The sequence below is a fragment of the Anser anser genome, assembly GCF_964211835.1.
Source record: "Anser anser genome assembly, chromosome: 1".
NCBI classification, from domain to species: Eukaryota; Metazoa; Chordata; class Aves; order Anseriformes; family Anatidae; genus Anser; species Anser anser.
This window is the reverse complement of record NC_139720.1, coordinates 92,797,249-92,825,205: the sequence shown is the minus strand read 5'-3', so window position 1 is coordinate 92,825,205 and position 27,957 is coordinate 92,797,249. Positions and strand designations below refer to the sequence as shown.

Here is a 27,957-nt window from a genome sequence, read left to right as displayed (position 1 = left end):
AAATCACAACCACCACCAGTGCAGACATTTTTCCACTGCAAATCAGCTTCCTGTTGACTTCTCATAGCTGACATTTTAGTTCGAAAATTCTTTACCTTACAGAAATTGCTTCACATGCTCTTTTGTTTTTTTTCTTAATACGAGGTTACCACTTAAAATACTGAATCACTTCTTTTGTCATCATTCCAAGGCTAAGTTTGTTAAAATATAAAATGAAAATCTGAGCCTTAGCATCTATTTCTTACTTAGAGGGCACACAAGTATTTCTGTTAAAAGTAAACCAAGATACTGGACAACTGTACAGAAAACCAAGGAAGTAAAGGTAGGTAAACATCTCTTTTTTTCTACCTATAGACATAAGTATATACCACTGAACTTTGACCAACAGCATTTGCAATTTTCTAAATTATTGGCTAAAATTAAAACTTACTGAGGTTGGTCTTAAAAATGAGTGTTTTTTTAAGTGAAAAAACATTAATCTATCAATCTAATTCTGACCTGACTTTTCAAATAAAGAATCAAAAGGTTAACAGTTACTATTTTTCTACAGTCTAATTTTGCTACACTCAAGATAATTTAAGTAGCTTAACTTATTAACAAAACGGATAGTAAAAACACCTTAAAAAGGTGAAATAAGATCTGTGGATTTCAGAGCACATTTACAAGATTCAGTATATGAGGTTATCTAAAAGTCATGTAAGTTAACATCTTGGGGGAAAAAAAAATACCCTCAGAAACATTCATGTTCAGAGAGGCTGAAGTCTACCAGGGCTATGGTGATTTTATTCAGTGTATCAGGCAAGACACAAGGGACGTAGGCACCAAAGAACTCTACAGAGAGCCACCAAAGTAGCATCTGCTTTCCTCTTCTTCACGTCATGGCCTTTTCAAAAACCTGATGGAGTAAAGTCTACTGGTTTGTCTTTCACACAAACTCTTGCTTCAACATATTTCAGGAATTGGAGGTATGACAGAACAATAGGAACAATCAATAAAAAGAGACTTTGCCAAGATGAGATGCAGGAAATAATTTCCTTCCTGTGTCTTGATGAAATTCTCTCATCAGCCTTACAGACTTACAGTCCAAGGCCCTTCGTTCTTAAAATCCTGAAATGCAAAACAGCAGTTTCCCTTCTCTTTTGTAGAACAGTGAAAGGAATCTGTTAGTTCTTAATCATCCTGCAATGCAACACCTGAAAATGTCAAATCTTGAGGAGTCCAAGAAAACACTTCTGAAAGATGGGGATGACCACAGAAGAAGGAAATGCTGTTGGCTAGAGGAAAATTCTCATATGTTTACAAATCGCCTGTATCTGTTTAAAACTCGTACTCATTATAGCCTTCATTTCAGGAGGCATAAGACAAATACATTTTCAAACAAGTAGGAAGTAACAACATTACAATACAGAACAATTACTCCCACGATAAAAGAGCTTTCAAAAAAGGAATTCAAAGGAAGGATATAGAGAGAATTGCCGTGCTGAAGATAACCACATTGCTACCTGCAAAAGATGGAATTTCCCCCAAAAGCCAAGCTACCTCCAAAACAACCTGAGAAAGAAAAATATGGGGGAGTGGGGGTGAGGATTTGGAGCAGGAGCTAATGCAAATTATTGTTGTCCTGTGCACTGTTGATTTGCAAAAAACATCTCTCTTAACACAGCTGATCTTTCGCTCTCACATTCAAAGCATGCCTGATGCTCACAAAGACTGAGAAGGGGCCGTAGAAACCCAAATGAAGCATTTAGTTAGTAATACATATGAGCTTTCTGAACTGTTAAGATACTAAATGATCAAGTTCCAACACTGGAAGTATGCACACATCACTCAAGTAACTTAGATTCTTCCCCACTTATTTGCTTAAACCTCTTCAAATTCTTTAATAAGCTGAACCTGTTCTTCATAGCTTCACTTGTCAATTTAGATAAAATTTTAACTTCTGATTTCAGGTTATTTAAAATGTGTTTTATGTATTTTCACTTGCCCATTCTACTTATGTTGTAGGTATGTATATTATAGAATGCAATCTGTTTAGCATCCACATCGTTTTCTTTAAATTTAACATTACTAAACTAAAGCCTGAAATGGGCAGAGAGCCCAAGCATGGCTTTGTGGCTTGGCTTGAGTTCATATAGAAAGTAGTAAAGAAAACCCACCTACCCAAGGACCATTACCAAAAGAAGTTTTGAAGCTTTTCTGCCCTACGCATTTATGTTCTCTACAGATGCTGAAAAAATAAGGCCAAGACCCCGTTCCCTCCTCTCCAACATGGACTGCCATGAAACAGAGATGGGAATGACAGACCACAAGATACCCACGCTACTATGTTCTGCCTTCTACTGTGGCATTAGAGAAAAATTACAAGTCTATTGTATCAGTGCACAGTCGCTCCTGAGCAAGGGAGGTACTAACTGCATTTGCCAACACACAGCCTGATCATTTCTCATTCAATTTTAATTGCCACACAACATATATAAAAAAAAATAAATAAAAGTTCAATCAAAATATTATACAGCTCCCCTTCAGCAAGACAATAATCCTGCCACTTTGCTGAAGTGCAAAGTAGCACAATCAGAGCCAGATAATTAAAATCCCCATAAGTTACATAGTGATTTTTCGCCACCCTGCTGTGCAGCTTGACAGTCACTAAGTGAGGGGAAAGAGAAAAGAAGGGAAATTATTTGTGTGACAAATTAAAGGCTGTATATTGCAACCAAGAAGTAGATAATGATGGAATTAGTTTATAGAACCCTCACCCACCAGCATGAGTTGGGATTACACAATCTGACAGAAAGGGCTTGGCAAACAGATAAGGCACTAATATACACCAGGAAGGGCATAGGGAGAAGTTACACATAAGGTAGAACAGTTTATCAGTTTAATTAAATTGTTTTTGTTCAAACTGTTTTCTAAGAAGATAATCTCCATCTCTGTGTCAATATTTTGATTTTTTTTGTTTTGTGTATTTTTTTTTTTAACATTTTCCATTATTTTATCAGTTGCTAACAATACAGCTGTACAGTTTGGAGAGTAAAATTGCTTTAAATCTTCCCTTTCTCTATGTGGCTCTGCTGTATTAATTGGTTATCTTTCTTAGCAGTTCAAATCCCTGCCCTAAGGTTATTTCTTCGTTCCAGTGCAGTGACCAAGAAGTCAATGACTACACTGTCACAAATGTCCACAGCTTCAGTCACATAATAACAAAACCTCTGAACACAAGAAGGAACATCCCTCAGTTTTGCTTTTAAAATACTGATTAGTTACCACTGCAAAACAGTAGACAGCACACAATCAGAAAGGGTACATTATATATCATGTAAACAAATATAAGCACATGCAAAGCATATAATTATTTATTTTAATAGCTCTTCAGAGCCCTGAGAATAGCTCACTTGAAAAAACATTTGGGACATTCAGCCATACCCCAAGTTTAGGGTGCCTATGAAAAGTCTTACAGCAATGAATTTGCACAGAAGTTGAATATCATTAGATAAAACTTTATAATATATACTATTGACTATAACATACATTATTGACCTAGTATTGCCTACATATTATAGTAAATATAGCATTAAAAGTGACCTTCCAAAGTAGGCCACAGCTGTTTCACATCCAGATATAACCGTTCTCACACAGAACTTCTAAGCCTTATTGATTTGTGCCTAAACAATTTCCAAACATGTTTTTCCTTTTGTGTACTATTTAAGTGCAAATACATATTTACAAATACATAATAATTTGTCCTAATGAATTTTTAGAAATATTAAGCGCATATGAAATCCTAGCAACATACGATCTCTAAAAATGTAATTCTTATTGCAAGGAAAGACTTAATGATTAAAAATACTTCAACATTTCCAGGTATTTTTGTATGCAAAAGACTCCACACTGAAGGTCTTTGCTCCCATTTTAGCCTAAATAGATGAGAACTTAAATTTGAAAGACTGTACAGAATATATAATTCCACAGTCTACATCTAATTAAATCTGTGAAATAATTAGTCCCAGTTAGGTTAATTAACTCAATTCTGTGACTCAAGTAAAGCTATCAAAGGACGATGCTACTGCTTAAACAAAGACTGAAGCTGCTGTAGCAATACAAGCCAAATAGTAGCAACTACTGGAATGATACTCTTTTTGCAGAGATGTAACATCAGCTCCTGGCTGGTGCAAGTCTATGAACATAGTAGGAGGTTGGAGCAGCAAGTAGATCAGAGAAGAGAAACAGAGTTAACGAAGTCAGTCATGATTGAGGTACGCTCACCATTGAAAAGGATAACTTCTTTCTACTTTATAGCAATATTTCCTTGACATGGCAGAACTTCCTTGTCTGCGTTTGCGTGTATTCTGCTGTTTTGCAAAAACAAAACAGACTTATTGATGAACCACACAAAAAACATTTATACACACATTTATAAATCCTACCACAAGCAGAGTATTTATTTTCAGCTAGATCACTAAACTTTTTCAATTATAATTAGAGAGCTTCCAATATGTGTTAAGTGCTTATTTTGAGACTTTTCTGTTTATCCAAAATTTGACTGAAAAAAATAAATGAAGGAAGCTTATGTTAAGAAGGAAGATTCTCAGGACAAGGAGGCTTCTAAGAATACTTCATAAAGTTTGTGCTTGTTTTTTCCTTCCAAATGATATATACAAGCATGAGACTGAAGGAAGACAGATCAACTTAAAAACTGACCTTCATCTGTACAACCATGTTCATAGCTTCCTGAAGCAATGTTCTGAGTATCAGAAATTTCACCATCCATTGTTACAGGTTTTTAAATGCTCTGCATTTGCCAGTTTTGAGGCATTAAAGATGAAGAAAAAAATTAGTCACAATACTATCATCATTCAACATTTTTTATTATGCATTAACTGTAGTTAATTGATTTAGTGTTTTCCACATCATAGTGCTGAGTCTACTCCTTTTTAAATTAAGTCAAGACAGTAAAAACTTCAGGCTAATGGTGAGAGTTAGCAATAATAATAATAATCTATCTATGGAAAAAAGAGGAAATCCTGTTGCCTCAATACTTAGCAAGAGATCAGTGAAAACCACCAACACTGAAAGCATAAAATAATTAGATAATTGCACTGAAAATTACTGTAGGATGGTTAAAATTTAATGAATACATAAACATTCAAGAAAAAATGACAAACATTAAAGTGATAATAAAGTATCAATTACAGCAAAACTCTTAAGCTAGTCAAACCTTTTCTGATAGTTTCTACCAGCTATTTATTTCCTTTGCAACTGTACACCTCAAATGCAACTTACTGATCAACACTGGTTACCGTGTTCAGTTTAGCCCTAAAACGAGCAGGAATTCAACTCACCAAGGCCTTTCCTCGCTATGCAGAGAATATATTACCTAGTTCATACATATTTATTTCCTCAGAATGTGTAATACTTGCATGTCCCCATATGTTCTTTGCCTTACGTTAGGCATTGGAAGGAAGGACACTGTGAAGGAGGCAACTTTCTGGATCTATGACAAAACATGAGCTCTGTATGCACAGAGCACTGTTCTTGAAGATTACATCCAAAAGACATCTGTTCAGGTTTGCTTTTAAAAGGGGTTGAATTTACATATCCTGCAGGTCATCATCATGGATACTTTGGTACTACTCATATACTTTTACACTGCAAGAAGTCACCAAAAATCTGCCATCTTTGCTGTAAAATCCTGTAAATCAGGCATTTAGCCTGGAGATAAGAGTAGAGAACTTTCCATTACATGAAGCATGGTACATATCTTCATTCAATCTGAAGTGAGAATGTTATGGGGCAATCAGTACTGTGAGTTGGTCAGAGAAATGTTAAAGCGGCAACTTTTGCCATGACGTGGAAAGTCTGACAAATCGAAAACTATTTTTGTAACTGCTAGCTTATTTCACAATATGTTAAGATCATTATGACATCTCTTGGGTACTTCACACACTCTAATAGATGTCATTTTCTTTCCCACAAGTAACTTGCCTTTTTTTTTTCCTCCCTTTCATGATTATATAGTTTCAAAGGTCACAGTGGTAGTCAACCAGTCTGTTCCTGGGAACCCCTCAGAAATGTTACCAAATGGTGTGTTCATTCATTAGTTTACTTGCTGCATTCAAAGAAATCTCAATGCATTCAGATTACTTTATTTTCCTAAAATTATCAAATCTATTATTTATGCTAGCAGTAGAAAGCATTTTCCTCCCTGGAACAAATCCAAGATCTGTGATTTTTTTCCGTATTTCTGTTGTGTTTTACATCTTCATACTTTGAGATGGAGCTTAGTTTTCACTCCAAATTATATCTTTAGACATAAAGATGTCAGCTTTGTCTCAGTTTTTGCTACAATTAAATTTAAGAAATAATAAAAATATAAAAAGATTTTAACTCTTGTTTTAAAAAGATATATTAGTAACTCAAAATTTCAGCTTTATAATATACTAGTTAATATTTTTTTCTGCAAGTCAATGGGGAAGGCAAAGGCTATCCTAATAAACAGGGATAATCTTTTATTGTTATCATGATTAGTACTACGTAGCCAGTTTCAGAATTAATCTGGTAGAAGAACGAAAGGCAGGTTGTTTGTTTTTTTTTGTACAGGACTGTCTTTTTTTCTTTTTAAAGCTACTCTCCAGTTTACAGTACTTGACCAGATTAATATTTCTGTTATTCCCAATAGGAAATATTTTCTCTCTCTTTATAACTATTTTCAACTATTATTAATTTTTACTTTCTATAGAAGCATAAACTTTTTTTTTTGTGTGTGGCCAGTAAGCTGATACAGAAGATTTCTTTGCCTAGCAAATTAAAAGCCAGCTCATACAAAAATAGAACCTCCTACACAAACATGCTTTAAATATATTTCTTAGAAGATAGCCAGTAAGCTATCACAGAAAAGTTAAGATACATGTGAGAAGCTTCACTTCTGTGAAAGACTTAAAACATTCTCTCTGCATGTACTGCATTTGTTTGTAACATCAGAAAAAAAAGCTTTTCTCCTCCATACTTGGCACAGCATTTTATATTAATTTCCCAGACTGATCATCCTCTTTGACTCTAAAAAGAATGGAATACTTCAAGATAAAGCCCGTAACACCAGTAGAAATTATCTGTAACAATTGTCCATGACCACATAAACATAGTGAGCAGTATCAAACAACCATAAAAATTTAACTCTTTAGGGAGTTTAAGTAGTAGAAGTAAAATCAACATTGGAGGACAGTCAGACAGAAAATGCTGCCTGAAACCGGAGGGACTTAAGGGAAGACACTCATCAGTAGTCAGCAGCACCAGCAACAGCAAGAAAGATGTAAGTTGCAAATACCGAAAATGCCATTAGCACGCAGACTTCAGGAAAAACAGTTATTATAAAATCAATATTACATCCTCCCACCGTCAACTAGTATAGGTAAAGATCCAGCCTTGTGTTCAGGCAACACAACAGCAATTGAATTTCACAACATGTTGTACAATTCCTTATGTTTCAGATGACCGTAGTAAAGAACAGCATCTATTAGCAGCTGGAGCAACTGTTTGTCTTGTTTCTTTATCTGGTACTCCCATGGAATCTCCAGAAAGAAAGGCACTGATATTGAAGCTTTCTGCCAATTGGGAAGGCCATTCATGAGACAAAGCTATTCTGGAGACCATGTTAGAGCTCTATAACCACTTCCCCTATTTCAAATCCAAGAAGAATATTAAATATGCTCCTAAAAGCACCTGCCCAGTTCTTTTTAGAATATGACACCACACCACTTGTTAGGGACTTTGATTTTGAATAAGTTTTCATATTGATTGAGGTCTTTTTCCCATTCTAACATGCCTGAATTAGAAATGAAAAATGCACCCTAAATTAAAGTGGGGCTCAAAAAAAGATACCATTTCTCAGCCACATTTAAAGTTGTTAAACTGAAACTAAGACCAATGAAGGCATATTTTCTACAAAACATGGAGGCTGTTATGAACTGTGGAGCTTTACAAGGTCTAGCATTCTTGCGAGGATTCTTGCTCACTTAGAACACAAAACAGATTGCCTCTGAAAATGAAGGGGCAGTCATGATGGTGTTGGTGACTACCAAACTCCTGATGAACTGACACGGATATTGGAACCCAGACAACAAAATTAATGGCCACTTACCTTCAGTAGGGAAATGGAAAGAGTCACACTATCAGAGATCCTCAAATGAATGCTCTGAGTATAAATCATTATTGTGAAGTGTTCAAATACTACAATGACCTGTTTTACAGATGCTATTGCAGAAATTAATAATTTAATACTCAGTAATGGATAAGGCCGACAGGTCAAAAAAGAGGTCTGAGGTTATCCAGTGCGTAAGTAAATAAACAAACTGAATAATTCTGAATTTATTAGGAAATATCAGGGTTATGGCAAATACTACGTAATGGTAACATAAAATGCTGAATACAATGATGGAAACAAAAACTGTATCATAATGCATATATACAAAAGAGGTCTTGAGGCATCATACCATTTGGAGTCCCAGAATAAAAATAACTGTCCCTTTTCCTGAAAAAAATGGGACATATTTACTGTCTCTTACATCAAATTAAGAAGGCCAATAAGGAAGCAATTCTTGTTTTTCCTTACTTTCAAATACTTATCTCAACTTCAATGGTTCTAAGACTTTAAAATTTACATTATATCGGCACAGTCTGTGACCTGAAAAGTAACAGCAGACTACAGGGTGATATATATGGAAATGAACTGAAATGAAATAGAAAAATATTTCAAGTATGCTATAGTTAGACTGCAATCAACCAAAAGATAAAAATATAGCAAAAAAAAAAGATAAAATACACTAAATAGGTAAGAAATTAGTGCCTTTGTCTTGAATCTCAACTCAATGTTTTCAACTTAGGACTACCGCTTTCCTTAAAATTGAGTCAAGAGGTTGAGTAAATAATGATCTCTCTCTCCTGCAGACATACAAGCAATAACCAAGTATTACTATAATCTTAAAAAAGGCCTGACAAGCCAGTCAGAGTTCCAAATTGAAACTTCATCTCATCCCTTTACTGCTTCTGTTTTGTGGGCGTTACTCATATTCCACAAATGACATGTTAATTTCAGGTTATAAACAATTCTAATTTTTAATTGAATGATAATTTTGCTTGAATCAAAAATAATATATTTGCAGAAACTGAAAGTAGCTGTATTTCTATACTTTAACATCTTTGTCAAAAGATTTGCATTTAGACAACATTCTAGTCTACAAATCTAAATAAAAAATAAATGCTTTAAAAGATTTCACTCGCTGAAAAGACAGCTCAGCAACAGAGTAGCATAGGAGTGCCCGCAAAGAATCCTAGCACACAAGAAGCACTATATTTAGTAGCCAACTCCAAAGAAGAGTTTTCTTTTAGCTTCCCTGAAACTAAAAACACTTTGGGAAATATCTGAGACTACGGGACAGTTGGACTAGATGGTCTTTGGAGGTCCCTTCCAATTGAACTATTCTATTCTACCTTTAAGTCTACTTCTGCTCCTACGTCACCATAGGTTTTACTTTATTAGCCTGTTTTAGTAAAAGACATTTCCTAGGTTGGCTACTACCAGTCACTAGTACAATCATTAGCAGTAAATTTAATGGAACGTGAATGTATCTACTTATCCTTGTTTTTATTTTCTGCAGAAGCTATTATTTCTGTTAATGTAGCAAAGAGAGGCCCCAATCAAAATTGAGGCCTTTGTTTGTTAGACTCTTTACAAACTGCAACAGGAAACCCTAAAGACTTCCAACCAAGGATGAAGAACAAGTGAAAACAGAAGCAAGACACCAGACCAGTGTTGCATAGCAAGTCAGTAGACAGTTAAAGATTTCAGTCTCATTCCAGGACTGTAATTATATAGCGATGCTTCCTCCTTAGAATACAAGAAATTGTTAAAACAACTGAAGGCTATGAAAAAAACAAAAAACGTCAGTAGAAATTATTAAACTTGTACTCTCATATTCATAATACAGAAAAAAAAATAGTACAGGAGGACAGACTTTCAAAGGACAGAAAAACCCTAGTCTCCTATAAAGTTTACCTTTAATACAAATGAAAAGTAATGACACTTTTCATTTCAGCTGCCTTAAAGTTGAGCTTTTGAGATACTTCTCAGCCTCTACTTCCTCATCCCTATTCTCCTCTTTTCTTTCTTTCTCATCCTTGCCACTGCCCTCCCAATTAAATTCCAGCAAACATTACAGCAGTAAGCTTCCACTGGTTTCTAATCACAACATTCAAAATCCAAACATCCTACCATATTTCTGTTAACTTATTGTTGCATGACTTTTATAGAGCTTATGTTATTTTTGAAACATTATTTATGCAAACATCCTTGCAATACAAAATAATTAGTTGAAAAGCTTGATTTCCTTTTGTCTGTTTCTACAGCAACAACAACTGAATGAATTAGCATTTCTTTAGAGTGGTGGCACAACATAACGATTTTGGAAAACAAACAAAGTTAGCTGAAGAACTGTTCAATTTCTGTTTACCTCCTGGTATAGTGAGGACTAGGACATAAAACTCACAAACGTGTTGTGTTTTTTTTCCACCCACCTTCGTGGCATGAATAAGCAAGTAATCGTGGAAATAATGAGACGCCCATAATTAAAGCATTGTCATGGGCCTACAAAAACACTCTGCCACAGACTTCCTCTGTAACTCGAAGCAACTCGTCTCCTGCCACAGTTTCTCATCTATGCAGCAAAACTACTTCTTGCCTTTCCTATCTTCAAAAATGGCAATGAAGATGACCCGGGGGAACTACAGGCCAGTCAGCTTCACCTCAATCCCTGAGAAAGGGATGGAGCAACTAATCCTGGGAGCCATTTCCCTGCAATGAAGAACAAGCAGCTCGTATCAAGAGCAGTCACCATGGATTCACTAAGGGCAAGTCATGCCTGACCAACGTGACAACCTCCTGTGATGAGAGGATCAGCCTAGTAGAAGAAAGGAAATAAGTGGATGTCAGCTACCTGGACTTCAGTAAGATTTTGATATCGTCTCCCATAAGACCCTCATAGACAAGCTGTTGATGAATGGGCAATGGGCTGGATGAGCAGACAGTAAGGTGAATCCAAAAGTGGCTGAATAGTCAGACCCAGAGGTTGGTGATCAGTGGCACAAAGGTCAGTAACTAGCAATGTACACCAGGGGTCAATACTGGTCCAGTCCTGATCATCATCATCATCATCCCCCCACTGCAAGGCTGCTGCTGACACAAAACTGGGAAGAGTGGCTGGTATGCCAGAGAGTTGTGCTGCCAGCCACAGGGACCTCAACAGGTTGGTGGAGTGGGCTGACAGAGATCTCATGGAGTTCAACAAGGAGAAGTACACATCCTTAATTTTACAAGCAAAATAGAAGCAGTCTTTCAGAGGCAACAGACTGTACTTCTAAAGGCTCACCTTTGTATTTTAACTCAAAACCCTTGCTGAATTAGGGACCTAATTTCTCTACCAACATTTCAAATTCAGTAATTCCTTATGTGTACACTGTATTCAAGTCACAGCCTTCTCCTGGCATCAAGCTGTTAAAATGAATTCATAGCAAGAGCATGCCCACAGCCACAATTATCTGTTAAACTACACATTTCTCCAAGAATTCAAATTTTTATCTATTTTTGAACATCAAATTGTTTCAGAATGCTAGCTACAGAAAAACTCACTTACTCAAAGAGAAACAATATGCACAAATCAAATGACAAAAGAAAAATCTATTTAGTTAGGGATGTTCTGTTGGCCCGAAAATTAAAAAGGGAAGAATTGTCCACAGAAGAAATATATGAACAAAAATTCACTCGTTTTATTTTTTATTTTTCTTTTTAAATGTTCTATTGCAGTTCTCTGGCCAGGGATCCACTTTGCTTTGCTACAGGTATTAAAAAAAATATTTATACACTTTAATTTAGTTGGCAACTACCTGAGTGTAGGCAAAGTAGCCTTAAGAGATCTTGAAGCAATCTAGGAGATACTTCTCTTCTAATGTGAAGCCCTTCAGGGCATGTACATCTAAAGTACTAACATGTGTCAAAAGTATGGTGAACATATATACTGCCATACGTAAAGACACGAAAAAGATCCTCTGGCTTCCTTTGGCTTACATATTCAAAAATACAGAAGTGCTTTTTGTATACAGTTTAGTCTTTCCTCGTTAAATTAAGTACATTATTTTTCTAGTATTTCCGTTGTTAGTAGTAGGCAGCTGGTGAGAAGAACTCTGAAGGGTATAACTGAAGTGTGAAAGGCAAAAAAACTATTTAGTATAACAGAATACAACTCTACCTAGCTTGCATGACCCTTGAAGTAATTTTTTAATTTAAGGTGGATAATATGCCAAGTTATTCTTCAGACTGGATAGAATCAGATTATGTTTTGTGTAGTACTCATCGTATCTCTTAACTAGCGACTCTCCTCTTCACCTCTTTCTCCAGCAAAGCTAAACTATTTTATTTGAAAGCTTCAAATAAATATCCTTATGCCAGAAAAAGAATGTTACTAACTCTTTATCAGCTTTGAAAAACAAGCTGTAGCACTGATGAGGGTAAAGAACAAAGACTGGGTATTTTGTCTTTCCCATATGCAGTCAACACTACTCAAATCAGGGTGAGGGCCGGAGGGACAGCAACACAAGTCTTCTTTCTCTACTGCTTTTGTATATAGCACGTATGGTACATATAGTGTATATATATCTACATAAATGATGTGTAACTCAGTCAATTAGTTATTTGTATGTCTGAAGCCTAGAACAATATGCAAGTCAGGCAAGGACACGAAGATCCCAACTGGATCATGCTCAGGATATAGCCATAGAGTTCCAACATTTCCTTATAGGAAAAAAAAAAAAAACAAGTCAGACAGATAGCTGCTCTAAAAGTGAAAGTAGTGGAAGGTTGAACTTTCATACCTTATAAAGATTTATAATGTAGTATGGCAGGGGAAAAAAATCACCTAAAAGTCTTACAGATGTCTTTTACCAACTTAAGCTTAACATCTCTTCATAAGGAGCTAGAAACCTACAAAAATTCTCAATGTGCAACACTTCTGTAATGCAACAGCACCCTGAATACCTTGCTATATACTGCAGACCATTGATTTTTGTCTTGCTTTTCTGGAAAAGGAAGTTCTAACTGTGGAAGGGCTCCTGCTTAGCACATACTCAGCAAGAGCTCAATAAGAGGCTGTTCCTGTCAAGGCAAGATTTAATCAACAGTATTTGAAATGTTCTAACTGCTGTGCTAGCAGAATTCATCCAAACATCTCACAGGGAGGAAGCAGACCATGACAAATATTTCTTTTTACTGGCACTATACATAGAGATGAACAGCTGTTACAGGGAAGTACAAACCTGCCTACTATTTTAGGCAGAAGCAGAAGGACAGTCATTCTTTGAGCTGTGCTACCTCTCTGATGGCAGAAGTTGTTGAACTGACTTGCTCTGTGCTGATGTTTGGCATAACTTCGACATCTACAAAGCAGACTTTCCAGTTTCATGAAAGCTGGCCTTCTCTCTAGGTTGGAGGGCAGAATTGTTATAGATTCTATAAACCTTTCATAGATGGAACATTAATGGCAAACCATTTGCTATACAAGTGTAGTAAACATTGGAAACGCAACGTATTTGAATTTAATATAACCACATATGGAGATGATGGTGTGGAGGACGTTACAATGACAAAACACTGTGTCTGCCTCCTTGAAGCACAGTCCCCCTGGAGCTGTGGGAGTTGAGGTCAAACCAGCCCTTCAGTGGCAGCATTCCTGGTCCCACAGACTCTTGCTGCAGAGAAAGAGGGGACAACACTGACGGGTAGAGATTACCCTTTGCTGTTTTAAATTACCTTGTGTTTTAATACATGGATTCCCTCGCAGCCTGCTTACAGGTCAGATCTGCTTACTAAAACCTATGCAGAAAGCCATTTTGCAGGGCTGCACTACAGGCAATTACTATTACTCATAGCTCAGACTGCAAGCAAATGCATTGAAAGAGCTACTGATTTGAAAAAGCAAAGTGTTCTGGGAGGTGCAGCAACAATAAAACCCTCTGCTTACTGAACCACATGAAAATTTCAAGAAAGAGACAGCTGTATTAGGGGATGCACTAAAAGTTTCAGTGTCATTCAGACATACTAATATACTGAAATATCCACATTAAAAAAGCATGAAAACTAGAACTGCATGCTGTTACTAAAGGACTTCATCACAGGGCCTTAAGAATTACTTCACCCCACAGAACAGCTTGCTTTGAATAGCGCAGAAGTAACACAAAGTAAAATAAATAAAAAATACACCTATAATACCATGACAAGAAGGAGCATGGATGCCTATATTTTTAAAGATTAGAATTCAAAAATGAATTTAATAGCAGCTACAAATTGGGAGTCATGATTCAAAACTTTTATGTTATGGAAACAAAACTAAAGACACAAAGCATTCAACTTTGAGATGTAAACCATCAATCTGCAAATGCTAATGTTTTGTGTTTGTTTGTTTGTTTTTTTAAATAGAAAATTTAAACTAAGATACTTTATTCTTATATAGACTCAGAAAGACTTCACACATATTGACTCCAAACAACTTTTAAGGCAGTCTGAAAACACTATATTCATTTTTACAACACCCCAAAACAGATATCTGAAGAGAAATTTGATTTGAAATTACACATTCTCCTTTGGAAAAGGCCTAGTTCTCTCCACACACATGTATTTGTCTAAAGAGAAATTTCTCCATTTGCTTTAAAATTCTAAATGTGGCAAAATGAATTTGACACAGACAACTATACATGTGCACACACATACAGAACCTTCCCCATGCACATCCCCACCACAAGCAGGCACATAAATCAAGCGTGTGCATAGAGACCTCTAGCTAGACACACATCTGGCCCCTGCCAATGTTGAAACAGCAGAAGTGTACACTTTTATTATTATCTATAAATGTTGGCCAGAAATCAAAAATACCTTGTAGCAGATACTAAAAGAAAGTTGTTAGAGGACTACAACCCTGAAGAGTTACAATGCTTGCAATATTAAAAAGGATCACAAAGTAAGACACGTACTAGAAGTATCTCAGAAGTTTACATCCACGTGTGCTCACCTAAATTTAAAGCCTCATTTTCAGTATTTTACTGACAAATACACTTTTTTACTGACAAACTTGCACATATAAATCACATGGATGAGGTTACGTTGTCACTATTCGTAATCTAGTGGGCTGCAACTGTCTTACCTCAGCAGGCATAAAGAGTGCAGCTCAGGTAACTGCTCCTCACTTACTACCCTCCTTGCTGAAGGTTCATGTACTTCCCTTCAGAGTAGAATGGGAGAAACTAAACTTCTGGGACTAAAGATGGCAACACAGGACTGGTCAGAAAAATGAGCACCTTTTGAGTTATTTCAAGTAAAAGCACACATACACTCCAGCCTTGTTTATTAAAGGCTTTTCAATAAAATATGCGTGTCTTACATTGGAATACATCCTGAGTTTTAAAATGTCACTCTCTCCCTGTATTATAGTTACAGTCTAGCAAAAGTATATTATGATCTTCCAAGCGTAACTAAATCCTACAACTTAAAAATCTGTGTGGCTGATGAGTTTTGGAGTACAGCCATACATTGGCCCATATTTATTTTCAGTGTAGGCTTCAGGACAATATTATTATGGTCAGAGCTCTATCACCTTCAGACATGCCCTTCCCTGAAATGCCATCGGATTTCTTCAAACTTTCCATAACTCTGCCTTTTCTTACATAATCCAAACTTGATTAAATGTGCTTTCTTCTGAAACACATCTAGACCATGGGTTGCTTCCACGATTATTCCCTTCTGAAATTATATGTGAGAAAGCCGTATATCAAAGTTCTTGTTCTGCACTGTATTTTGAAAACTACAGGCTGATTTCAGACTAAGCAAGCCCAACAGCCTGTGCCTACTGCACAACTGAAAATGAGAAAATTAAATGACTGGTTTTTAACTATTTATATCGTTTTCTGGTAAAGCACCCTACTTTAGGCTTCTACCTACAATTGTTTATTTTGCAGCTCAACTGCATACACTTCTCTATATAAAACATGTATAAAAATTAAGTACAAACATCAAGTCCCTTTGCATGATGCCAGCAGCCTTCTCCTCTCCAAAATGTAATTGTTAGCTTAACAACACATACAGCTTAAAGACTACAATAAAAGTCATGCTGCCTGAGCCACTTGCCCATCACCAGCAAACATTTTCTCAGCGTGTCTACTCCCACACTAGTTTCCTCTCTTCCATCACCACTTATCTCTCCTAAGTCACATCACCCAAACTAAACGTTGCTGGGAGATTTTCCCTCCAGCCTTCCGAACCTGAGGCCTAAACTTCTCTGTATGGCTAGGTGAGCTTGAACCAGTCGGTGTTTTTCAGAGCTACTATCACCCAGCTGGTGTCTATTAAACACATGCAGTGGATCATCATTAGTCAGTGAAGGCAACATCACATCTTCTCCCACCCCCAAACTCCTCACAGGAAAAAAAAGATGGGGTTTGGGGGGAGGAAGGGACAGGAAATCTCTGTTATCAATAGACTACATCCTGTTAACTTCACTCACATGAGTCTACAAGATTACATGCTCAGTAAATGTTAAACTGAAACCAGAGCCTATAAAAATCTTCTATTTGATGACCAGCTGTTGCAACATTAAGATAGATAATATTTGAGGAGAGTTATTTATACACAGCTATGACTGCTCCTTGTAATCATCAAATTAAAGGTAGGAGACAGACCTTTCCTCCAAAGTCAGGAGGAAAATAATCAATTCTTATTTACGTAAGTTTTAACATTATAGCCTGTCCACTGGAAAGGCAAGTCTGACATGATGCAGAATTGAAGAATTGACTCTCTAACACCAACAGCAATTACAGAAAGAGAATATATTTTCATTTAAAAAGAGGTAACTGAATAACAACTCAAAAAGGGATAAACACAAATGAAGATTCCCATGATATTGAATTCACAAGCTGTGAATCAGAGTTTAAAAATTCATTTTCACGTATCCCCAGTTTTGACCAAAGCCCTATCTCTTCAGGAACCGCAGTACTTCTGGGGACACCTCTCCATTGAAAATGGAGATGTGAGGCACTGCAGTTCCCTATGCTCAGGCAGGCACAGCAACAAAAACTGACGTAGGGAGAACCATTTCTAATCTTAGGACACGATCATTTTTGAGAACAGCACTTCCTTACTCAGTAAGGCTGAAGATAAAACTCAATGTGACTTTTGGAAATAAAAAAAAATGGAGCATATAAAAAAAGTTAAGCTTGTTAAACTTCATATTAAAGTTTACCTTCACCCTTCACAGCCATTTCAATACTTGGGTGTAAGAACAGTGGTATGAATATAGGTGTAATCACAAATGAGTCATTGCTGCCTACTGTTCTATTTGGCACTTTTTTCATATGCTGTCACAAAACATTGTTCACATGGGTATCCTACCCCTACTGTATACAATTAACAATTAACTAAATATACAATTAAGTGCTCTACTTCCAGTTTATGTAATAGACATGAAACTTATTCTGTCTTCATCCAGTCAAAAAACAAATGATTAAGACTGATTATTAAGTCAACTTTTTCTCAGTCTGTTCAAGAAACAAAACTTTTTGTGGAAATTTAGCTATGTCCTACGGTTCTACTGTTATTCACTATATCCAGTATGTGTCTGCAGGATGGCCAGGCAACATCTAAAGAGTTTTTAAGCCAGCTTGGTGACCACCCACATGAAAAAGAAACCTGTCCTAGTAACTGTACATCTAATGCATCTGATGTGCTAGCTCCTCCAGGGAAGATTTAGAAAATTTGCCTTTCATCCTTTGTCTTGGTCTTACAGTAAATCCCTAGATCAGAAACAGGTTCAATAGTCGTATGTTCTTACGTATCTACCCTTTTCTAAACAAAATATGTAAGCAACAACATCTTTAGCATGATACAGTAGTACATTAACTATAGCCAGAGACTGAAGATCTGGAGACTGTTCCTGGTGCTGCAAGGAACTAGCTATACAATCCTAAAAAAATTACTTTCACACCTCTTCGTATTTCAATTTCCACAATCCCTAGATGAAGAAAAAAATGTTTTTTTAAATGAAATACTATCTAAACACTAGGAATATGATCAAAATTCTGTTTCTATTTATTTCACATACAACACTAACAGGTGGGAACTTGTGCAATGTATATCAGCCACTGGGGGTGAGGGAGAGAGAAATGAAATGCTTCAAAATCCTTGTCTACAAGTTGACCCTACTGGATGTTCACATATATCAGCTTTCAGAAATACAACACAACAATTATTTTAGAATACTATTTAAAAAACAAGTGTGCACATGCATTTATCTTTCATCAAGACAGGGACATTACAACATATAATTATGATGTGCATAAAATATTTCTAGTTCTACATATAAAGTCATTATTAAAATGATCATGCAAAGTTTAAACAGGTAACTTCAACAAAAGAACATCCTAAAAAAGCTTTGCCTAGTCAAATTTTTATATTTAGAGCAGGTGCATTTCTAACATTGTGGCAAGAAATATAAACCAACAACAGCAGAATGCAGGCAGAATGCAGCTCTCTGCTACTAAAATATTAGCTAGGATCATTTCCCCACAGCCTTCAATTCAAAACTGTCTAGCATGGAAAAAAAAAAAAAAAAAGCTAAAGCTCAACTTCTTACATCCTCAATATTACTTCTCCGTCAATATTATAGATACAGCAGAACATTGCTAATTCAAATAGACTGGAGTAACACCACTTTTCAAAGGACAAAAAGTTTGTGCTGCCAAATTCAGAGCTATATACCCTTCAGACATATTACTGAGGCCTCCTTTCCCTGAAAAGGAATGCATTTCATCCTGCAAACCAGAAGAGACACCAACTTCTACAAGCATGCACTAACAACAAGCGCTCTGGCAGGAATACTGGTGAGAGCGGCAGAGGCAGCAGTTTGGACTGGCAGAATCCCGCTGTTCAGAAGGCTTCTGGACAAACATTGTCCAGCACTTCCCTTAAAATTTGTGGTGTGAGACAGAGGAAACAAAACCAAAGCACTTCAATTATGCCACTTCATTTAGGTTAAAAAAGAACACATGACAAAATTAGACCTTTACTGGTGGGTAAACTAGATTTGAATAGACATTCAGCTGCCTAATAAATCTTACTTAGTTATTCCCTGTGAAGAACTCTCAAGCCCTATAACTGGCTATGACTCGACAGTAGTGGATAAACTTAGTTCCTTCTCTGATGTACCCACAAATTCCAGATTAAATAGATACCATAAACCAGATTGAATCAAATTGAATTACACACATGATGTTGAAACACTCCTTAGAAGCAGCTATTGACTGTGGCTCTTGATTTTTCAGTAACAAAACACTGAGGTCACACACAGCAAAGGAAAATTAAGACATGCCAAGTCACACAAACCTCAATTTGTGTGTTCTCCCTGTGAATTCTGTTAATAAATACAGCAAGCTATACTAAATGACTGAGCCTCTATCCTTAAAAAATAGATTCACAGAGAAGGAAATCTTGAAAAGTTACTTTTATACAAACTAAACACATCATCAAGGGCTACTAAATGTTTTACCTTGTAACTGAAAACAGAATTATGACATTCACTTTGTTTACTGTTTTTGCCAAAACAGTCACAAGCCACAAAGTTTTCAGATGCATGCGTGGGTCAGTCAGACCTTTACATATTTTCCCCCTCCTTCACTCTACCCCTGCAAGCCTCTATGCTCTGATCCTCTCTATCTGTAACTAACACTGCTCAAAATTGTTATTCACAAGTGTAAAATAATAAACCTAAAATAACTCTGACTGCACCAAATTCAGCCCACTTAATTAAGGAGGGATGAAGTAAACTGGTCTTTTTAAGCACTCATCTCAATAGTGTTGTTTTGTCCTGCACTTTACAAACAGAATCTCAAATACATTTGAAGCTTTAATATCTTACTAGTATTTGGTTAACATCAGAACAGTAAGAAAAAGGTTTTGCTCATTAAGTTGGAAAGCACAAATTTAGGCTTCATCACATACTTATTCTCTAGTGATTCATTTGCAGATTTCTCTGAACAAATTATAGTAGACAGGGCAGAAATTGAACAGCGAAGCAAAGGAAAACTCCCAGAGCAATCAAGTACGTAAGTTAAAAAGCTGAAGTGTGGTTGTTTAAATCTCTGTGAACATAAAACTCTAACTGCCCTTTGTAACAGCACTTTGAAGAGGTAAGATACTATTCAAAGAAAGCTGCCACTCCAATATTAATGACATCAAAAAGAATAAAATAAGCTTTCTATGAAGGTTTGGTGAACACTTGCTGGACTAGCAAAATAGAAATGTATTGTAATTATTCAACGATGAAGGAGTACATATTCAAATACATGTGCTCATATGAACAGTCTTTGACAGGGCAGCATTAGTACTACCTATTCCTCCCCGTTGTAAAGGGCATATAAAGTCTCAACTGCCAGTGTAAAACTGCTCTAATACTGCAGTCACAGAAAGGTTTCTGCTGACTATATTATATTTCCTCCCCAAGTGGCCATGCATTCACCCTAAATTCATGGGGGAATCTAGCCCTGTGGAAGAAGAAACCCTGGGGACGTTTTAGCAATACTGTAGTGGGAAACGAAGGCTAATCATGAAAATGAGGCAGAACTCTTACAACGGAAGCTCCAAGGCATGTAGGACTTGCACAGAAATGAAAAAAGTAGTAAAACAGATATATGTCCAATCCAAGGCTACTTGAATAACTTTTTGTTATCAGGATGGTCACGTATTCTACCATCCAGCTAGTTACACTGCAATGGAGCATGCTGTTAATAAATAATTTCTGAAATATTAAATCCAGGAAATGTATGGTCTTCATGAACAACGCCGGAATGATGCACAAAACCGGTATGTTATCAAATGCAGTTTGCTGAGCAGAACCACATTATGTGAAATTTAAACATGTGTCAAGCTCTCAGAATCACTTCGAACACAGATTTTCATATGCATTCATCACTGTTCTGGTATCATTAGACAGTATTTTAAGGAATAACTGCATAGAAGAAATTTTGATTTTGTTTGAGGTTACTCCAAGTTGCTTCCATTATAGCTGTGGAACATTCAAAGTGCACATGTACCTATTACCAAGTGCATCAGACATAGCAGTTTAGCCAGACATCAACACAGCTGTATGTTAAAAAGATAGAAGCACTTAGAGATAGGAATACAGTAAAACAATCAAGTTTCACAGATGGAGAAAATTAGGAGATGGACTACCTGAGTCTTCCAAAACTGCATGACATTTATGATCGTCATCCTGTAAAGCTGTTTACTGCAGAACACACAGTATTTACTGACCACCCATGCATATTTATTACACTCTAAATTAGAGCTTCACACAAGATTTAATGCCTTAGTGATGTCCAGACTACATTACAGCCACATCATTTGGGCTAGCTCAGGGTACAGTGGTTCATCTAATCTGAGGGGCAGTCAGATTGCGTACCCAAAACACTGAAGTGTCCTCTGCTGACTACATTGAAGTCCAGGCCACCACCTAGATCATCTCCCTGCCCCACTACACCCACCTCAACACCCCCACCTAAAAGAAAAAAAAAAAATGAAGCTCAAGGGATTCAACTACAATTCACTTCAGGATTTGATGTCTCCAGCTCACAAACAACGGTTGAGCTTTCGGAACATTTAGGCTCCTTGTTCTCCACAGGCAAAGTTCCAGGTTCCAGAAGGTTCTCTGAAGTCTGAGGAGGTTTTTCAGTTAGGTGGTTGGTGGGAGCGTGTAAACAGGGGGGTTCTGAGCAGAAATGGGAAATTTCACCAGGCTTTGATAAATCTCATGCTGTAGCTGATTCTTTGCAATCAGTACTGATATTTATCAGTAGTCCTTAAGTGAGACACAAAAATGAAATAAAAAGTCAGCAATTTGTATATTTACTGTTATTATGGAAATTATCTGATATATTGCATATTTAGCTCCTCTCAGGAGGTTCAAGCAAGCCATGAGTAGGATTCACTTCATATAAAATAATAATCAGAAGGATAATCTACCGCTGTTGAAAACTGGGACCACCTACTGGATGTCATAACACAACCACTAGAGCCGCACAACAGACCTATTTTTACAGAAATGCCCTCTTCATGCACCTTTCATATCAGGGATGTACAGAGGAGCCATTTCCAGGGGTGTCAGTTCTGAATTCAGATTTTAAAACATGGGAGAACCTTGATTTGCTTATCTTCATTCTGCAGCCTTGTCTAGTTGGCCTGCTGCTGCTCAAACACAGACCTAGATACAAAACCATTTGCTGTTCAGATGGAAGTTTTTAGGTGGCATTCAAGCAAAGAGGGCTGAAACCGTATCTGTTTAAGAGAAAATGTCTGTTCAGCAACTATAATCACTGAAACGTAATTCCTGTACTTACAGAAAATAGTGTTTTGGTAGTAACACGTAGTTTTTGAAACTTCAGTAGTAAGCTACTGTTAAAGCACATAAGCTATGTTAGAAGCCTGGTGATTTCAAAATCCAGTCTCAACTCTGCTCCTACACAGCCACCCACGTACTACAGAATCAGCCCGCCCTGCTGCACGTGTTAAAGACAACAGCTTCTGGAAAGACGGGCTACAACTTGGGGGAACACGGTTTAAAGAATACAAGGAAACCTGCCACAGATTTGCCCCATTTCTCAGTATTAAAGATTAATTTGACATGTAATGGAGATACCATGACAAAAAGTACCTCAATCTGCCAACAGAAAGTCAATGAAACTAGAAATTCCTTATACTCAAAAGGTAATTGTAAGAAAAACATCAGGAAACAGTCACAGTGATGAGTCAATTCCAATTACTAACATGAGCTCACCATTAACGAAGAAATATTTGCTTTTTCATTCACATGGCTTATTTCAACAACCTCAAAGTGAGTAAACAACAATAATCTTTTACATTACCTTTTGTTCTTCAGTTATCTTTGCAAAATACTTGGAAAAGCAGACCACGTGTTAACAGAAATCTTTGCATAGTGATGTTGCTAAACTCAACTCAATCTATAGGGGACATTTAGAGAATTAGAATACAGAATGAAAACCAAGCACTTTGACACCTTCTTTTACTACACTTCCTACAAATACTCAAAATTAGGGGCATCTTCACTAGCATCAGTTCATGATAATGCACTGATTCAGAGCGTGCACAGTAAGAGGAGGCTACCATAACACCATCCTTCTAGAGATCTTCCAACCAAGCCGTGAACAGATGAATTTAGTTCAGCTTCTGTTCACCTGACAAAAATTCACACTTGAAAACTGTGAGGGCTGAAACTGCATGTACAGTATCAACACAGAGCCAACTTTCATATGCAGGCTAAAACAAAGCTCTTAAAATAGGGAATTATTCTGGAAATGCTGACACATCTTTAACACTGTGAGTGGGCGCCAATATAATACACACATTGTGTACACATATGTTGCTGTCTTCCTGGGAAGCTTAACTGAAAGCCCACATGGTTGATGTGGGACAGCAGGAATGCCTCTTTGAAAGCACTCATCCTGCTTATTCATAGTATCTCAAATGAATCCCAAGGCATATGGTACAATTATGGCGTTTCACAACACAGTGCTTATGATGGTTAACAATCCTTTTTGAACCAAAACTACCCTTGATGCTTCAATAAAAAACACCTTGTTGACAGAACTTAGGCACAATCTTAAGCATTTAAACAAAAACAAATCAAGTACCAGAATTTTCCAGGTCATCAACACGATTTCATAAATTGAATTGCTTTCATTAAAAAAAAAAAAATTGAAAAAGGCTTATTTTAGTTGCCCTTCCCCCCCACCTCCAAAGCACACACCCACTCTATAGGGTCAGACTCCCGGAAGAATAACGAAACAATAGATGGACCATCTGCTGCTACATAAAACAAACTGACAATCCAAGAACAGAGTATAAAGGAGCCGTATTAAAGTCCGCAGTACCTTTCCATGTTCTTTCGTGGAAGATTCACACTTAGCTAAGTTTAAAAACAAAAACAAACAAAGCACCAGACAGAAAGGCTGCAGGGGCTTCCAGGCAAAAATGCAAAGGTTAAAGGACAACAAAACACGTCTTTTGAGATTTTTTTTTTTTAAACTATTGTCAACTCCAACCAATACAAGGTTCCAGTGATAAATATTCTCCTTCATGAATTATCATGCAAATCACTGGTGTTCCACAAGGATACAGAAGAATATTACAGGTACCTTAAATAACAACTCCACAGATATCCACAACTTGAACAGCACCTTCACAGCTGTCAGTTGATTTCCCTTTAAGACTGACTTGCCTCCACCAGTTTATTTATGCAGATCAAGTTTAAGGCAGTTCCAGCTCCCTAATAGGCTTAAAACAAGCGTGAACAAATAATTGCCTAAGGTAAAGACTGTCTTGGAAAGACTTGCTGTGGAGCAGAGGACTACCTGAAAAAGAAATGCAACTAGAGGAATAGCACATTTACACTTTTTTTTTTCCCCTGTCAGCTATCCATAAATTCAGCCTCAAACTTCTGTAACAGATAAGATTCTTCTCTTCCATTAAATTGGAATGATTTAGATGCTAGATAACTTTCACCACGTTATAACAGATGCTAGGAGGTGGGTGTTTTCCTTTTGTTGCCTTGTTTATGCTGAGTAAACATAAACAAGTTTATTTGCCCAGTATATTAAGCATTCATTTCTTCCCTACCTTTCCAGTAGCAGGGTGGGTTGGGCTTATAAATTTCGAGAAATTGTTGACATCACAATTCCTTTCAGTCATCTGCTCTAGTAACACAGCGCATTCCCAGAAACCAAAGATTTAATAAAGGACTGATTTTTATAACAAATATCCATCAGTCTGACCTCTGACTACAGCCCATATAAAAAATACTTTAATATTCTAACAACCAATGTTTATGTTGCCCATTACGGTTTAGCATTACTAATGCTAAATTACCATAAACCAAACAAGAATCTGAAAAACTCTTAACCCTTTCAGAATAACATTTTGTATGGATGTTTCCACCAAGCCACGGAAAAACTGCTATTTGGTGTCCAAATGAGTCTCTTCCTGGCATCGAGCTTCACTACAGATTATTTCAAAGTGCCTGCCCAAAACTGAGATCCTCATCCTCACGGAACAGCTTGCTCCCTCTTTATTCCCCCACAAAGAAAAACGAATAATGAGACAAAACAAACTACTCATTCTCAGTGACACTTAAGATTATTTAATAAGGCAAAGTTCCTTCTAGACAATCATTACCAGCCTGTCAGACAGATATGCGTGTAGTTAATGAAACCACATATGCATAGACTGGAGGACAGCTGTGTACCAACTGGGTCACCAGTGATCTATACTACTGCACACCTCCCAGATGAGCATTGTCTTTCTGCATTACTGTGCTCTGTAAGCGATTAGAGCCCCATTCCTCATAGGGCATTAATTATGGGGATTAACAGTAAAAGGAAGCACATGAACAGGATGTTTCTTTTTTTTTTTTTTTTTTTTGCTTTGAATCTTTGTGGATTTGCTCCAGTCATGAATTATGAAGTAAAAAGGATATGCAGAGTTATGAACAAAAATAATGTAATTCTAGTCTTCCAGTCTGTTATTCCAAACAAATTGATTTAAAAAATGAGTACAGGGGGAGAGGATTTCACCCTGCTGACATGACTTCCTCAGCTAGCCAAAAAAAATGGCAATATATATGCCACATTATTTTCTGTATTTTTCCCAACTGCAGCACAGAACACGTATCATTTAGTTATAGAAACAGCAAAGCATTGGCCACTGGGAAGGAGCTGTCAGTATGACACAGTTACGGATTAAAAATTCGCATGAAGTTAGAACAGACACGAGCCTTTATTGGCACTCCTGTCATCCACCATTATGTTGTTACTACTATAGCCAGAAGGCACAGAACCCTAAACACTACTCTTATTCTAGTAAAACCTGCAAGTGCTGCACTCTGAATTAAATGTCATAATACTTAACCGACATAAGTGACCTATGATGACCAACATAAGCAGTAAAAAAGAAATACCTAGAAAGAGAACTAGAATAGAACCCTAACTAGAAATAAAACATAGGTGTACAGAGTCTCTGCTCTAATGAAAATATCAATACAGTCTGTTAGTTATGATCCACTCTGCCATGCCATTATCAGGATGACCAACAATATAATATACTTTTCACATTTTAGTGTTTTATAGCTGAAAGTTAGGACGACATTTCATCACAGAAATATTAGTCTTCTACAATATTTTCAATACAAATACTTGGCAATATAAGAAAAGATTAAAAAAATAATTTACAGGCTGGAAATCTCCTTTATCACTAGTATATTAGGGGAGCAGATGTTAACAGTGATTGTCATCATTCTTTTAATAACAAACCTAACGGCTGGAACACAAACTCAAGGTTTGTGACAGCAACCTCTACTTCAGAACTTTAACAATGGACTACATTTGAGCTACATCAAAAATATCTTCATATTATTTGTTGCTCTGTATCTTCATTAAACATGCATTTAACTCTCTATAACAGTTTTCACGCAACTTACACAGCTCTACTCTAACTGCACTGATAGAAGACCTAGGTATCATATTTGCTGAACTCACAAATTTAAGTTTACAGAAACTGTTCATTTTTCTTTTGTCAATACCAAGCTTTCTCAAAACAAACAAACAAACAAAAGAATAATGAGCACAGAGTTTGATATTAAATTCTAAATAAAGTAATTTAGTAAATATAATAATTTAATCTTAAAAAGTTACATAATGACTAGTTCTCTGTAGCTCTATAAACTGTTCAAAACATTGACATGCAAAAATCTAAAGGTGTTTCTTTTCATCTTCACAGACTCTCCCACTAGATAGTAGTTAAAAGTCTGCTCTTGGGCATACAGCTGTAAGCCTTCAGCAATTAATGACTGTTTAAAAAAAAAAAACTTTAAATATTCTTCTTACGAATGTTCCTAGGTAAGGGACATTTTATTACTGACCCTGCCTTTCATACTTCCCGTGACAGCCATTCATGACTTAGAATCAACTCTGAGATGAGTTCACAGAATATTCTCTTGGCTAAGGACCATTTTCCATTGGAACAGTTTGAAAACAGATGCTAATGTTTGTTTGCCTTGCATTAGCTTATAACAACAGAGGCACATTTTTTATCATGCAGTCCTTCTTAAACAATATAGTATTGCCCAAAATGTCACATAACTAACAAATGAAAAATAGAGGTAAGAATATTACTGATATACAGGTTAAAAAATAATAATAATAACTTGATATGGACAAAAAATAGCAAAAGCCTTTAAAGTATCACTGGGGCCTGGCGTAAACACACAAAAAAATAAATTAAGCTTATTAATACAGTTCTTGATTCTCAGCATAGGCAAAACTAGAATATTTATAGGCTAATCTGCTATGCAAGCTAGGGAGTGATCACAGATTTTCTAGTAGGTTTCTAGTAGGCATGTAGGTTTGAGTTCTTTCAACAAGTACAAGTTAGCCAACAGATAATAAGAAAAGAGTGAACACTGGGCCCCAGATATAACTAACGGGGCTCATTAAAAGACACTTATTTTACTCACATGTAACCAAGACCATGGATCCTTTTCTTTCTGCCACCAGTGCCCAGGGCCTAATCCAATCCTGCAATATGTCAAATACTTTCTAAGAGCATCTAGATATTCTCCAGTCTCAGTCATATCAGTGTAAACACCTACTGTGTGATATCTGGGGCTTCAAGGGATGGAGAGCAATTAATGAGGAGGTGATAAGATTTCCATAGCTTATTATTCAGTATTCCTTTATATCAGGAGGCATAATTATATTCTGCAAGATAGATGCAAGACTAGGGCTAACACATAAAACAAGCTATGGCTGTGA

General features: G+C 36.6%; 1 protein-coding gene and 1 long non-coding RNA gene across 5 annotated transcripts in view; one reads left to right on the top strand and one right to left on the bottom strand.

Moving 5' to 3' along the window:
- CBLB (Cbl proto-oncogene B) overlaps positions 1-27,957 on the bottom strand; it is a 137,120-nt gene that overhangs the window by 89,441 nt on the left and 19,722 nt on the right. The window lies entirely within an intron of this gene.
- Positions 196-27,343, top strand: LOC310892989. Its single transcript, XR_014578634.1, has 2 exons — positions 196-322; positions 10,399-27,343. It is a non-coding gene; the product is annotated as an uncharacterized lncRNA (long non-coding RNA).